Raw genomic sequence first — 15,777 nt, forward strand, 5'->3', positions numbered from 1 at the left:
CCGGAGGTCCCTTCCCCGACTTCACAACCGGATTCTGACCTGTCGTTTATGGATGTCGCCCCCTCCTTGTCGGTGACGGGTGGGGACCCGGCGGTATGACTGGATTTAGCGTGTTCAGCCCTCATTTAAACCATCGTTCTGTGGTTCTCCAATGGAATTGTAATGGCTACTATCGTCACCTTCCGGAATTGAAATCCCTTCTTTCGTCCTACTCAACAGCTTGTGTGGTTCTCCAGGAATCTCATTTTACTGATGCTCACTCACCGACCCTCGGTCGAAATCGGGTCGGACCCTTGCGGGTTTTCTGGTGGCGTTTGTACGTTGGTCCGTACAGACATTGCTAGCACGTGGATTCCTCTCCAAACTACATTGGAAGCAGTTGCTGTTAGGGTCCACTTAGACTCTGCAGTCACAGAATGCAATCTTTATCTCCCTCCTGACAGGACTCTTACACCTGCTGCCTTAACCACCCTTCTTCAGCAACTTCCTCCTCCCTTCCTCCTCCTTGGGGATTTTAATGCTCATCATCCTTTGTGGGGCAGTGCCTTTCCATCTAGACGAGGTCTTCTTATCGACCAATTTATTGCAGACCACGACCTGTGCCTTCTTAATGATGGCTCCCCTACTCATTTCAGTGCTGGTCATGGTACCTTTTCTGCCATTGATCTTTCTCTTTCTTCTCCCTCTCTCCTCCCTTCATTACACTGGTCGCCACACGACGACCTTTGTGATAGTGACCATTTCCCGTTGATTATCACGCTCCCTTCCCGCTCCCCGATGGAGAGGTTACCTCGTTGGTCTTTCCACCGCGCCGATTGGCCTCTATATACTGCACAGGTCGAGTTTTCTCCCTCTTTGTCGGGTTGTATTGATGACGTCCTACGTGACGTGTCTGACGCGATTGTTCGCGCTGCTAACCTTGCTGTCCCGCGCTCATCTGGACAATTTCGTCGTCGGCAAGTCCCGTGGTGGAGTACGGCCATTGCCATTGCCATCCGTGATCGCCGTCGAGCTTTGCAACACTTTAAGAGGCACCCATCTGTAGCCAGCCTTTCTACCTTTAAGCGCCTTCGCGCTAAAGCCCGTTATTTAATCAAACAGAGTAAGCGGATATGTTGGGAACGATTCGTTTCTTCCCTTGGTTCCACTGTCTCTCTGTCACGGGTATGGGCTACACTTCGCTCTCTCCAAGGTTGCCATCGGCAGTCCACCCTCCCAGGCCTTCACCTCCCAGATGGCATTTGTATGGACCCATTAGTTCTCGCAGAACATCTTGCGACCCATTTTGCAGTGGCATCAGCGTCGGCCTCCTATCCAGCTGCTTTCCTTCATCAAAAACAGCAGGCTGAAGCTGTCACCTTATGTTTCACCACTTGTGAGTCAGAATCTTACAACGAACCTTTCACTGGATGGGAATTTCTTTCTGCTCTATCATCTTCTCACGATGCGGCCCCTGGCCCAGATTCCATTCATAACCAGCTGCTTCAACATCTCAGTGCTCCACAACGGCACCATCTTCTTCGGATGTTTAACCGTATCTGGCTCCAGGGTGACTTCCCTTCTCAGTGGAGGGATAGCATTGTGGTTCCTGTCCTTAAGCCTGGTCAGAACCCCCTATCTGTTGACAGCTATCGGTCAATTAGTTTGACCAATGTTGGTTGTAAGTTACTTGAACGGCTGGTAGCCCGTCGGCTCACTTGGGTCCTCGAATCTCGGGATCTATTGTCCCCTTACCAGTGTGGCTTTCGAGAGGGACGATCTCCAATCGATCATTTGCTTCGCTTGGAATCCGCAGTTCGGCAGGCTTTTTCCCAGCGCCGCCATTTGGTTGCAGTGTTTTTTGACCTTCGCAAGGCCTATGACACGGCCTGGCGCCATCACATCTTACTAACCCTTCATCAGTGGGGTCTTCGGGGCCCACTCCCTTTTTTTATCCGCCAGTTCCTGATCCATCGGTCATTCAGAGTTCGAGTTGGTACTGCTTTTAGTTCTCCACGGACCCAGGAGACGGGCATCCCACAGGGTTCTGTCTTGAGTGTCCTTCTTTTCCTCATTGCTATCGATGGACTTGTGGCCTCTGTCGGTCCCTTGGTCACCCCTGCCCTATATGTGGATGATTTCTGCATTTGGGTTAGTTCCTCCTCGATGCCATCTGCAGAACGGCAGCTCCAGGTGGCTATACGGCGTGCCTCTGCATGGACCCTCTCACACGGGTTTCAATTCTCTCCTTTAAAATCGCGGGTGGTCCACTTCTGTCGCCGTACTACGGTCCACCCTGATCAAGAGCTCTATCTCGCTGCACAAAGATTGCCTGTGGTTCCACAGTTTCGTTTCCTGGGTCTTCTTTTCGACATCAAGCTCACTTGGCTGCCCCATATCAGACTCCTGAAGGTAGGATGTTTCCGTAAACTCAATGTCCTTCGCTTCCTTGCCCACTCCTCTTGGGGTGCGGACCGTTCCCTCCTCCTCCGTCTTTATCGTGCTCTAGTTCTGTCACGTTTGGACTATGGTTGTCAAGTTTATGGTTCAGCTGCTCCTTCCACGCTGCACGTGCTGGATCTGGTCCACCATCGTGGTATCCGTTTGGCCACCGGTACTTTCCCTACTAGCCCTGTTGATAGTCTCCTGGTTGAAGCTGGGATCCCCCCCCACTTTCTGTTCGGCGGTCCCAGCTTCTGGTGTCTTATGCCCTTACTATCCGTTCTTCTCCCGCTCATCCTTCCTATTCTATCCTATTCCCAGACCATGGACGTCGCCCGCCTGATTCCCGCCCTCGGGCGGGTTTACCGGTTGGACTGCGCCTTGCGTCTCTTAACCGTGATTTTCGGCTTCCTTCTTTGTCCTGTCTTCCTCGCTCCCTCCCCTCCACCCCTCCTTGGTTAGTTCCTCGGCCTCGAATTCGGATGGATCTACGCCGCGGTCCGAAAGATTCCACCCCCCCGGTGGTGTTCCGTTACTTTTTCCGCCAAATTTTATGGGAGTTTCGGGATGCTGTTGTTTTTTACACTGATTGCTCTAAATCTGCTGATCATGTTGGGTATGCCTTCACGTCCTTTGTTGGAACGGAAAATCATCTACTGCCACCCTCATGTGGGGTATTTACTGCGGAATTGATGGCAATTTCCCGGGCCCTTACCTTTATTAAACAATCCTAACAAAACCGCGTTTTGTTATGTACGGACTCGATGAGTGGCCTTCTTGCTATTGACCGGTGTTTTTCGCGCCATCCCTTGGTCTCTGCCATCCATGACCATCTCGCTGATCTTCACCGTGCTGCTTGTTCCATTGACTTCCTATGGGTCCCGGGCCATGTGGGTATCCCGGGTAATGAGCTCGCGGATCGTTTGGCTGGGGGAGCAGTTACTTACCCCCCGTTTTCTGTAACCCCTCCTGCAGCGGATTTACGGCTTCACATCAAATCCCACTTTGCACAGTCATGGGCCAATTCTTGGGAGGCTACTCCACTGTCTAATAAACTTCGTGCCATTAAGGTGAATCCAGGCCCATGGCGTTCTTCCTTTAGCCTCTCTCGCAAGGACTCGACCACACTGTGTCGTCTCCGCATTGGCCATACCAGGCTGACCCAAGGTTTCCTTTTGCGTGATGAGCCACCCCCGCTATGTGGTTGTGGAGCCTTCCAGTCAGTGGCCCACATTTTGGTTGAATGCCCCCTTCTTTTGGCTCTGCGTGCTAAGTACAGACTCCCCCACACTTTACCTTTGATGTTGGCTGACGATTCCCGGATGGTCTCTCTGGTTCTAGGTTTCCTCCGGGAGAGTGGTTTTTATTCTCAGTTTTAAAGTTTTTAATCTCCCTCTGGTGTTGGGGCAGGGCGGTGAGTGTTTGGGTGTCTCCCACTGTAGGCAGTGTTCAGAGATTCCCGATTCACCTCCCTGACCGGAATCCTCTTTTCTTTCCCTTTTACTCTGTTTTTACCCCTTCTTTTTAAGGCTTGGTTAGTTTTTCTATTCCCATACGTACTTTCTGCATTATAGCAGTTGTACCTTTTAAGTCACAGGTGGTCTTGCCTATGCTGCTTCAGCATAGTGTTGGGTTCGTTCTCTTGCCAACTTCCCTCATTTGTTTTTACTAAGGACAACGTGACTGCCCTTTTACGTTTCCCCTTTATCCGTTTTATTTTTCTGACTATACTGAGACGTCTCCTTAGCAGAATGGAGTCTATTTGAAACAAGGGACTGATGACCTTGCTGTTTGGTCCCTTTAACCTCAAACAACCAACCAACCAACCAACCAACCCCCCTTGCCCTTCGGCCCCCCCCTTGCCCTTTGGCCCCCCCCTTGCCCTTTGGCCCCCCCCTTGCCCTTTGGCCCCCCCCTTGCCCTTTGGCCCCCCCTTGCCCTTTGGCCCCCCCTTGCCCTTTGGCCCCCCCCTTGCCCTTTGCCCCTCCTTGCCCTTTGCCCCCCCCCTTGCCCTTTGCCCCTCCTTGCCCTTTGCCCCCCCCCCTTGCCGTTTGCCCCTCCTTGCCCTTTGCCCCCCCCCTTGCCCTTTGCCCCTCCTTGCCCTTTGGCCCCCCCCCTTGCCCTTTGGCCCCCCCCTTGCCCTTTGGCCCCCCCCCTTGCCCTTTGGCCCCCCCCCTTGCCCTTTGCCCCCCCCCCCCTTGCCCTTTGGCCCCCCCCCTTGCCTTCTAGTCTCTGCCGCGGCTTTTGAGACAGCCGTACTCTCTCTCTCTCTTTATCTCCCTTTTTGTCTTATTCTTCTTTCCTCCCTGTGCATGGCTGAAGGCCGACCTACGCGTTCCCACGCGTAGGCGGTGACGGGGTAACGCGTAATTCCCCGCCCTGGGTAGACAAGTAAGGCACGCACGTACCCCCTGGTAAAGGCCAGGCCTGGGGAGGGGTGATTGCCTGAGCTGACACCTTCTGACCATGCCGATTGGTCCCTCCGTCCGTTTCTCGGGTGGTGTGACCTGAGGTGTAAACATTCCCCTAAGGCGGGAGTGCTCTCGGAGAGGGTACCCACAAGAGACACTGGCAATCAAGGGGGATTCCGCCGCAATGGATTTCTCTTCTCCTTCTCTCGACTTCTGCCCAAAACGTAAACTTGACCAGCCACCAGTGACAAAAGTACTACCGCCTGCCCCACAGTTCCTCGTAGTTTCTCGATCTGAGGACGGAAAGGATTTTTTATCTGTCAACCCTTTTGGTATCCAGAAGGGCGTAGATGCCATAGCCGGATCTGTCAAGTCTTGTATCAGGATGCGTAATGGTACCTTGTTACTAGAGACTGAGAGCGCCTTTCAGGCACAAAAACTGCTTCGGGCCACACTGCTGTACACGTACCCTGTCTGGGTAGAGGCCTACCGCACTTCGAATTCGTCGCGTGGTGTGGTATATACTAGAACACTCGACGGATTGACTGACGAGGAGATTCTTTCCTCGCTGAGTAGGGCGTGACGGCTGCCCATAGGGTCATGAAAATGTCAACAATGACCTTGTACCGACCCGGACACTTTTCTTGACCTTTGATAGTGTTCAGCTGCCATCGCGCATCAAAGCGGGCTTCGAGGTCATTTCTGTTCGCCCCTATGTCCCGACACTTACGTGCTGCTACCAGTGTCAGCATTTTAATCACACTCGCCAGTCTTGTTCTAATGCGGCTAAATGTCACTGGTGGCAGGGATGCCCATGAGGGTGACTGTACACCTCCGTCTCCTCGTTGTGTGAACTATCATGGTGACCATGCAGCGTCCTCCCGCGACTGTCCCATCTACAAGGAAGAACGCTGTATACAGGAAATTCGGGTCAAAGAGAGAGTGTCTACCTCGGCTGCTCGCAAGCTATTTGGTAGTAGGAAGCCCACGCTGCTCCCAGCGGGGAAATACAGTACTGTCCTCGCCTCTTCTCGCACTACTAGGGAGGTGGCGATGCAGACATGCGATCTGACCTTCAGCACCACAGTCGTCCGTTCGGCCAGGGCTAAGATCGCCCTGTCAACATCTCATCTTCCTCCCGCCACCCCTACGACACAAGCACCTTCCTCAGCTTCTGCCAAGGTGAAGACCCAGAAGTCAGATGCACGGGCCTTCAAGAAGGAACCGTCCCGTGCAGACTTCCTACGTACCTCGAACTCAGAGCCATCGACCAGTACTCAAGGATGGATTATGTTGCTGGTTCGCGATGGTATTTACTACGATCCCATCACATTGCATACCGGCCTGCAGGCAGTTGCCGTATGAATTATTCTCCCCTGCGCCACCCAGCGGTTGCACCCCCCCCCCCCCCCAAGGCCATCATCCTTCTCGCCTGGACGCACCGCTGGTAGCCGAACATCTCCCCCTCCCGGCCATCTTAACAAGATGGCCGATGAACCGATTAAACCAATGGACGATGACTCTCCGACTATTGATAGCGGCGGCAATGCTCGCTCGAAGCCAGGCCCTCAGCGGCTTTCGAGGTGACCCCTTCTTGCTTCTCCTTTTCCTTTTTCTTTTCACAATGGCACTTCTTCATTGGAATATTCCCGGCATTCGCTCGAACCGAGAGAACTTGAAGTTGCTGCTACGCTTGAACTGTCCGCTCATAGTAGCTCTCCAGGAAACGAAGCTACGCCCATGCGATCGAATTGACTTAGCACACTATGCCTCTGTGCGTTTTTACCTACCCCCTGTGGCAGGTATTGCGGCTCATGGAGGGGTTATGTTGCTGGTCCGGGATGATATCTACTACGATCCCATCACATTGCACACCGATCTGCAGGCAGCTGCCGTCCGAATTACTCTCCCCACTTTATTTTCGGTTTGTACCGTTTACACTCCATCGTTTTTACCAGGGCAGACACGATGCAAATTATTGCTCGGCTACGTGCACGGGTACCCGTGGTCTAGGGGTAGCGTCTTTGATTCATAATCAAAAGGTCTTCGATCCCAGGTTCGATCCCCAACACTGCCTGAGATTTGATGATCAGCATTGGCGGCCGAAGACTTCCGGCTTAAGAAGTCAGCCTCATTCTGCCAACGGCCTTGTCAAAGAGAGCGGATAGAGGTTCAGGGCACTCTTGTCCTAGGGGTGGAAAATTGCTCCTAAAGGCGAAAGAATCAGCAATGATCGACATGAGGATGCAGAAGGCAATAGAAACCACTGCATTAAAGACACGTAACGGGTATCCACAGGACATTCGGCCTGTAATTGAAGAAGTGTCATGATGATCACACCATTGGCAAAAGATTCCGGAATAGTCCCCCATTCGGATCTCCGGGAGGGGACTGCCAAGGGGGAGGTTACCATGAGAAAAAGATTGAATAATCTACGAAAGGATAACGTTCTAAGAGTCGCGGCGTTGAATGTCAGAAGCTTGAACGTGATAGGGAAAGAAGAAAATCTGAAAAGGGAAATTCAAAGGCTCAATCTAGATATAGTAGGGGTCAGTGAAGTGGAAGGAAGACAAGGATTTCTGGTCAGATGGGTATCGGGTAATATCAACAGCAGCAGAAAATGGTATAGCAGGTGTAAGATTCGTTATGAATAGGAAGGTAGGGCAGAGGGTGTGTTACTGTGAACAGTTCAGTGACCGGGTTGTTCTAATCTGAATCGACAGCAGACCAACACCGACAACGATAGTTCAGTTATACGTGCCGACGTCGCAAGCTGAAGATGAACAGATAAAGTGTATGAGGATATTGAAAGGGTAATGCAGTATGTAAAGGGGGACGAAAATCTAACAGTCGTGGGCGACTGGAATGCAGTTGCAGGGGAAGGAGTAGAAGAAAAGGTTACAGGAGAATATGGGCTTGGGACAAGGAATGAAAGAGGAGAAAGACTAAGTTCTGTAACAAGTTTCAGCTAGTAATAGCGAATACCCTGTTCAAGAATCACAAGAGGTATACTTGGAAAAGGCCGGGAGATACGGGAAGATTTCAATTAGATTACATCATGGTCAGACAGATTCCGAAATCAGATACTGGATTGTAAGGCGTACCCAGGAGCAGATATAGACTCAGATAACAAAATAGTAGTGATGAAGATTATGCTGAAGTTAAAGACATTGGTCAGGAAGAATCAATACGCAAAGAAGTGGGATACGGAAGTACTAAGGAATGACGAGATACGTTTGACATTCTCTAAAGCTATAGATACAGCAATAAGGAATAGCGCAGTAGGCAGTACAGTCGAAGAGGAATGGACATCTCTAAAAAGGGCCATCACAGAACTTGGGAAGGAAAACATAGGTAAAAAAAGGTAGCTGCGAAGAAACCATGGGTAACATAAGAAATACTTCAGTTGATTGATGAAAGGAGGAAGTACAAACATGTTCCGGGAAAATCAGGAATACAGAAATACAAGTCGCTGAGGAATGAAATAAATAGGAAGTGCAGGGGAGCTAAGACGAAATGGCTGCAGAAAAAATGTGAAGACATTGAAAAATAAATTATCAGAAGCACAGCCTCAGCATACAGGAAAGTCAAAACAAACTTTGGTGACATTAAAAGCAACGGTGCTAACATTAAGAGTGCAACGGGAATTCCACGAGGGTGAAGATTTGTCTGATGTGATAGAAGAAGAAACAGGAGTCGATTTAGAAGAGATAGGGGATCCAGTATTAAAAGAGGAATTTAAGAGCTTTGGAGGACTTACGGTCAAATAAGGCAGAAGGGATAGATAACATTCCATCAGAATTTCTAAAATCATTGGGGGAAGTGGCAACAAAACGACTATTCACGTTGGTGTGTAGAATATGAGTCTGGCGATATATCATCTGACTTTCGGAAAAGCATCATCCACACAATTCCGCTGACAAGTGCGAGAATTATCGCACAATCAGCTTAACAGCTCAAGCATCGAAGCTGCTTACAAGAATAATATACAGAGGAATGGAAAAGAATATTGAGAATGGGCTAGGTGACGATCAGTTTGGCTTTAGGAAAAGTAAAGGGACGAGAGAGGCAATTCTGACGTTACGGCTAATAATGGAACCAAGGCTAAAGAAAAACCAAGACACTTTCATAGGATTTGTCGACCTGGAAAAAGCGTTCGACAATATAAAATGGTGCAAGCTGTTCGAGATTCTGAAAAAAGTAGGGGTAACCTATAGGGAGAGACGGGTTATATAGAATATGTACAACAACCAAGAGGGAATGATAAGAGTAGACGATCAAGAACGAAGTGCTCGTATTAAGAAGGGTGTAAGATAAGGTGTAGCCTTTCGCCCCTACTCTTCAATCTGTACATCGAGGAAGCAATGATAGAAATAAAAGGAAGGTTCAGGTGCGGAATTAAAATACAAGGTGAAAGGATATCAATGATACGATTCGGTGATGACATTGATATCCTGAGTGAAAGTCGAAAGAATTAAGTGATCTGCTGAACGGAATGAACAGTCTGAGTACACAGTATGGTTTGAGAGTAAATCGGAGAAAGACGAAGGTAATGAGAAGTAGTAGAAATGAGAACAGCGAGAAACTTAACATCAGGATTGATAGTCACGAAGTCAATGAAGTTAAGGAATTCTGCCCCCTAGGCAGTAAAATAGCCAATGACGGTCGGAGAAAGGAGGACATAATAGCAGACTCGCTATGGCAAAAAAGGCATTTCTGGCCAAGAGAAGTCTACTGATAACAAATGCCGGCCTTAATTTGAGGAAGAAATTTCTGAGGATGTACGTCTGGAGTACAGCATTGCATGGTAGTGAAACATGGACTGTGGGAAAACCGGAACAGAAGTGAATCGAAGCATTTGAGATGTGGTGCTATAGACGAATGTTGAAAATGAGGTGGACTGATATGGTAAGGAATGAGGAGGTTCTACGCAGAATCGGAGAGGAAAGAAATATGTGGAAAACATTGATAAGGAGAAGGGACAAGATGATAGGACATCTGCAAAGACATGAGGGAATGACTTCCATGGTACTAGATGGAGCTGTAGAAGGCAAAAACTATAGAGGAAGACAGAGATTGGAATACGTCAAGCAAATAATTGAGGACGTAGGTTACAAGTGCTACTCTGAGATGAAGAGGTTAGCACAGGAAAGGAATTCGTGGCGGGCCGCATCAAACCAGTCAGTAGACTGATGACCAATAAAAAAAGGCACCATTTTTGTTAACTGGAGACTTCAATGCCCACCATCCCCTTTGGGGCTCTTCAGCATCCTGCCCGAGGGGCCCCTCGACAGCAGACCTTTTCAACCAACTTAATCCTGTCTGCCTCAATACTGGCACCCCTACTTTTCTTCCAGACACATCTCACACCTATTCCCATTTAGACCTCTCTATATGTACTACCCAACTTGCACGCCGGTTTGAGTGGTATGCACTTTCTGATACGTATTCGAGCGACCACTTCCCGTATGTTATCCATCTCCTGCATCATACCCCCTCTCCGTGCTCAGCTTGTTGGAACATTTCCAAAGCAGACTGGGGCTCTTCTCTTCCAGGGCGACCTTTCAGGATCAAGCCTTCGCAAGCTGCGATAGTCAGGTCGCATACCTCACGGAAGTCATTCTCACTGCTGCTGAATATTCCATCCCTCACACTACTTCCTCTCCACGTCGCGTACCGGTCCCCTTGTGGACTGCAGCATGTAGAGACGCTTTACGTGCTCGTCGACGTGCTTTACGCACGTTTAAACGCCACCCTACGGTGGTGAATTGTATCAATTATAAACGATTACGTGCACAGTGTCGTCGTGTTATTAAAGAAAGCAAGAAAGCCAGCTGGGCTGCTTTCACAAGCATCTTCAACAGTTTTACTCCTTCTTCTGTTTTCTGGGGTAGCCTGCGCCGGCTATCTGGCACTAAGGTCCACTCACCAGTTTCTGCCTTGACGGTCGCGAATGACGTCCTTGTGGCCCCTGAGGATGTCTCCAATGCCTTCGGCCGCTTATTCGCCGAGGTTTCGAGCTCCGCTCATTACCACCCTGCCTTCCTCCCCCGCAAACAGGCAGAGAAGGCTAGGCCACCTAACTTCCGCTCCTCGAATTGTGAAAGTTATAATGCCCCATTCACCATGCGGGAACTCGAAAACGCACTTACCCGGTCACGGTCCTCCGCTCCAGGGCCTGATTCTATTCATATTCAGATGCTGAAGAACCTTTCTCCTGCGGGTAAAGGTTTTCTTCTTCGTACTTACAATCGCATCCGGATTGAGGGTCAGGTTCCCACATGCTGGCGCGAGTCTATTGTTGTCCCGATTCCTAAGCCGGGGAAGGACAAACATTTGCCTTCCAGTTATCGACCCATGTCGCTTACCAGCTGTGTCTGTAAAGTGGAGAGAATGGTTAACTCTCGTTTGGTTTGGCGGCTCGAATCTCGACGCCTACTTACCAATGTACAATGTGGATTTTGTGGGCGCCGCTCTGCTGTTGACCATCCGGTTACCTTGTCGACCTTCATTATGAATAACTTCTTGCGGAAGCGCCCGACCGCGGCTGTGTTCTTTGACTTGGAGAAGGCTTACGACACCTGTTGGAGGGCGGGCATTCTCCGCACCATGCATACATGGGGCTTTCGCGGTCGCCTCCCTTTTCTTATTCTTGCCTTTTTAATGGATCGACAGTTCAGGGTCCAGGTGGGTTCTGTCCTGTCCGACGCCTTTCGCCAGGAGAATAGGGTGCCACAGGGCTCAGTTTTGAGCGTCGCTCTCTTCGCCATAGCGATCAATCCAATAATTTATAGCCTCCCAGCTGATGTATCAGGCTCCCTTTTCGTAGACGATTTTACCATCTATTGCAGCGCGCAGCGTACATGTTTCCTGGAGCGCTGTCTTCAGCGTTGTCTTGACCGTCTTTACTCCTTGTGTCGTCAATGGCTTCCGTTTTTCTGCCAAGAAGATGGTCTGTATTAACTTCTGGCGCTACAAAGTTTCTCCCACCGTCCTTACTACTCGGTCCCGTTGCTCTCCCATTCGTTGAGACAAAATTTTTAGGTCTTACATTTGACAGGAAGCTTAGCTGGTCTCCACATGTGTCGTATTTGGCTGCCGTTGTACCCGTTCTCTAAATGTCCTCCGTGTTCTCAGTGGTATGTCGTGGGGAGCGGATCGAATAGTCCTACTTCGCCTATATCGATCGACCGTCCTCTCCAAGCTGGATTATGGGAGCTTCGTATACTTTTCTGCACGGCCGTCCATCCTACGCCGCCTCAACTCCATTCAACATCGGGGTTTACGTCTTGCCACGGGAGCGTTTTACACCAGTCCCGTCGAGTCTTCATGCCGAAGCCGGTGAATTGCCACTAACCTACCGGCGCGATACACTGCTTTGTCGGTATGCCTGTCGGCTGTTGTCAGTGCCCGACCACCCGTCTTATCGTTCCTTTTTTGACGACTCTCTCGACCGTCAATACGGGTTGTATGTCTCTGCCCTGCTATCCCCTGGAGTCCGCTTTCGTCGCCTCCTTCAGCACCTTGATTTTTTACTCCCTGCAACCTTTCGAGTGGGCGCCACCTTGGTTCCAGGCTCAGGTTCGCGTTCACCTCGACCTCAGCTCGCTCCCAAAGGAGGTTACCCCGGTTCGGTGTACCGCTCCCGTTTTGTCGAACTTCGTTCGAAGTTGATTAATATGACCTCCATTTATACAGATGGCTGTAAGACCAATGACGGGGTCGGGTGTTTATTTATTGTCAGGGAACAAAGTTTCAAATACCGGCTCCATGGCCATTGTTCGGTCTTCACAGCTGAGCTATTTCCCCTTACCAGGATGTTCTTTACATCTGCCGCCACCGACATTCTGCTTATGTCATCTGCTCCGATTCCCTGAGCGCCATCCAGAGCCTCAGTGATCCGCATCCGGTTCACCCTTTCGTGCACCGGATCCAACGCTCTCTTCAGCAGCTGGTGGACGACGGTTCTCCGGTTACCTTTATGTGGGTTTCTGGCCATGTTGGTATCCCTGGGAACGAAGCTGCAAATGCCGCGGCCAAGGCTGCGGTCCTCCAGCCTCGGACAGCTTCTTGTTGTGTCCCTTCATCAGATTGTAGCAGGGTCATTTGTCAGCGCAATTTATCGCTGTGGCATGCCGATTGGGCTGCACTTACGGACAACAAGCTTCGGGCCTTGAAACCGCTTCCCGCCGTTCGGACGTCCTCCTCACGCCCTTCTCGCGGGAGGAGGTCGTTTTCGCCCGGTTACGAATTGGACACTGCCGGTTCAGCCATCGCCATCTGCTGATGGATGCACCGGCGCCGTTCTGCTCATGTGGGTAATTGCTGACGGTACGCCACATTTTAACGTCCTGTCCGAGTTTTACTAAACTGCGCGTTGATCTTGGCCTGCCATGTACTCTGGATGCCATTTTAGCGGATGACCCCGGAGCAGCTGCTCGCGTTCTTCGTTTTATCAACTTGACAAATCTAAGGACATCTGATTATGCCGTTTTTTAATCCTCTGCCTGTCTGTCTTTTATAGTATTGTCCCTTTTCGTTGCCGTTTTAACCTAGTGCCTCGCAGTGCATTCCTAATTTAGTCTGGGCGCTAATGACCATTGTAGTTGTGCGCCCTAAAACCACAAAAAAGAACACTAATGACGCGAACTAGTTTTACACCCCAATGCTGGTAATGAAAAAGGTGGATATGCTGAAATTGATTTCCTTTTCGTGGTCGTCTTTTTAATCTCATTTTCTGTGTTATACCATAATTTTGCCCGAGATATTACTGTGCCTCATATCTAAGCAGAGAATGAAATTTGTAATAAAATTCTTGCCGTTTTCCACGTACTTTCTTTGAAGAAATTTCAGTTAGGAAGCTTGCTTCGTGTCTAAACTGTTATGTCTCATTATTTCTTTCAAAGACAACCTCTTCGCGATGTAATTGGTGTTCGACATCATGAGTAAAAACTCCTTGCTTTAATCTACTGAGTCCTTACTTTTGCTATGATCGCAGCCTAGTGGACAGAATAGAGTACGGTCGAAAATTTTATCAAATTTGTTTTAGCTGGTACAATAAATATGTTACGTCACTGATAAACAGGCTGTACCTCAAAAATAGTGGGGAGTGGATTCTGATAAGAAGGTAAACGGCGGTATTTCTTTTCATTAAGGTTTTTAAAGACCTTCAATTTGAAGGCATGAAGTTTCCACAGAACATTGCCACCTGTGCTGTCAGCCAAGTTGTAACAACTCTTCATTGCTCTTTAATTTCTGACCGCTGAGGAACGCTTCCAGAGGCAGAGAGAGAGAGAGAGAGAGAGAGAGAGAGAGAGAGAGAGAGAAAGTTTCTACGTGCGAGACGAGGTTGTACGTAGCGTCGTCAAACTGACACAAGCCAAAGGTCTCTAAGAGTTGTTCTTATAGCAGTGAATCTTTGGTAATTCTAATGAATCAAAGCATTGTTTGTAAGTTTTTAATAGCACTTATCCTCTATTGTGCTACAAAGTTTCGTAAGCATCTCACAGTCAAGGTTAGCATTTATATTCACCTTACGGTAATAAGTGCTCCAGTGGAGTACCATGTCTATCCAAAAAGACTGCGTATGAACCGTTTTTGATGTTGCTGAGCAATAGTTACATAATTTTTAGATAAACACACCTACATTTGACTGTACTGTTGATTATTTAATTACGACCCAGGTTTCGCATTCTATGCCATTTTCAAGTGATTTTGTCATTAACGTATATCGTAGCGCATAAAGCTCACAATTGACCATAAAGTACCCATATTATTTGATTTCACTATCATTACGACTGAAGGACATCTGTTCATTTTCTACGTAGCAAAGTAAACCAGTTATAAAATGAGAAGTGCTCCCACTATTATTTACTGATCTTCTTAAAAGACGATACTTCTTCCATACAGCATGTCGCGGTGAGTGAATATTTTTCTTCATTTATGGCAAATTTTTAGCTTGATATCCTTGAATATATGTTAATGACATAAACTCAATCTCTTGAAACTGGAATAAAAGGCCGAAACCTGAGTTGTAATTACATAAACAATAATGCAGTCAAACGGCGGTGTGTTCATTTAAAATAAGCCTATGCATGACTTTTCGATTTGGCATCATTTACATGGCTTCAGTGTTTACTGGTAACACAGTCTGCGTCCATTCCGAAGATAGTCTTTCCGATTGAGTGGTTTCATAAGTCACCCGAACCTGAAAGAACCACATTCCCCCCTCAGTGGGTTCACGGCCCCTTAGTGAGTTGGTGCAAGGCATAAACAGGGTCCTGACCTATTGCAACTTCTCCTTCCAGGGCTGCATTCCCTCCCCCATACACCTCTCCCCCAGTCCTCCCCTCTGACCGTTCCTAACCGTCGCTTGCTGTCCTTGCTTATATCTGCTCAGCTATCGTCCTGGTTTATCGTTGTCTTTCCGGTCTTTGCTTCTCTTCCTGACCTTTTTCACCTCGCTTTTCGGCGTTTTCGGTCCCCTTTGAGGTTTGACATCCCTTCTTTTTTCTGTATGTAACGTGAGGCAACACCTACTTAGCGTCTTCGGGGTGTGACCTTACCGCCTCTTACATCTTCTCCGTCGGCGCCATTGTCCTTCAATGTTAGCTAGTCAGCTCCGTACCCAGGTCATGTGCTAGGATTAGTATGTACCCTCTTCGTGGAGCCCTCTGACAACACAGGAGTCACACTTTTGATATCTGGACTGATATCTCCCCACGTAGACCTAGGAGTGGTCGCTTGTCATTTGGGAACATCGAAACTTCGAGCAACGGCCATTGTGCCAGACAGCCATTGCTGTGACACTGTCACCAATGGGGAGAGCCACTGATTGGAGTCAGTGGTGTAAGACCTCACGTTTGGTGTACGATAAGCATTAAAGATTGCTACTCCTCTACAGCTGTTTCTTAAACTGGCAATGGCTCTTTTAGTGCTGCTCTTT

Source organism: Schistocerca piceifrons, chromosome 3 (genome assembly GCF_021461385.2).
Source record: "Schistocerca piceifrons isolate TAMUIC-IGC-003096 chromosome 3, iqSchPice1.1, whole genome shotgun sequence".
In the NCBI taxonomy this organism is placed as follows: Eukaryota; Metazoa; Arthropoda; class Insecta; order Orthoptera; family Acrididae; genus Schistocerca; species Schistocerca piceifrons.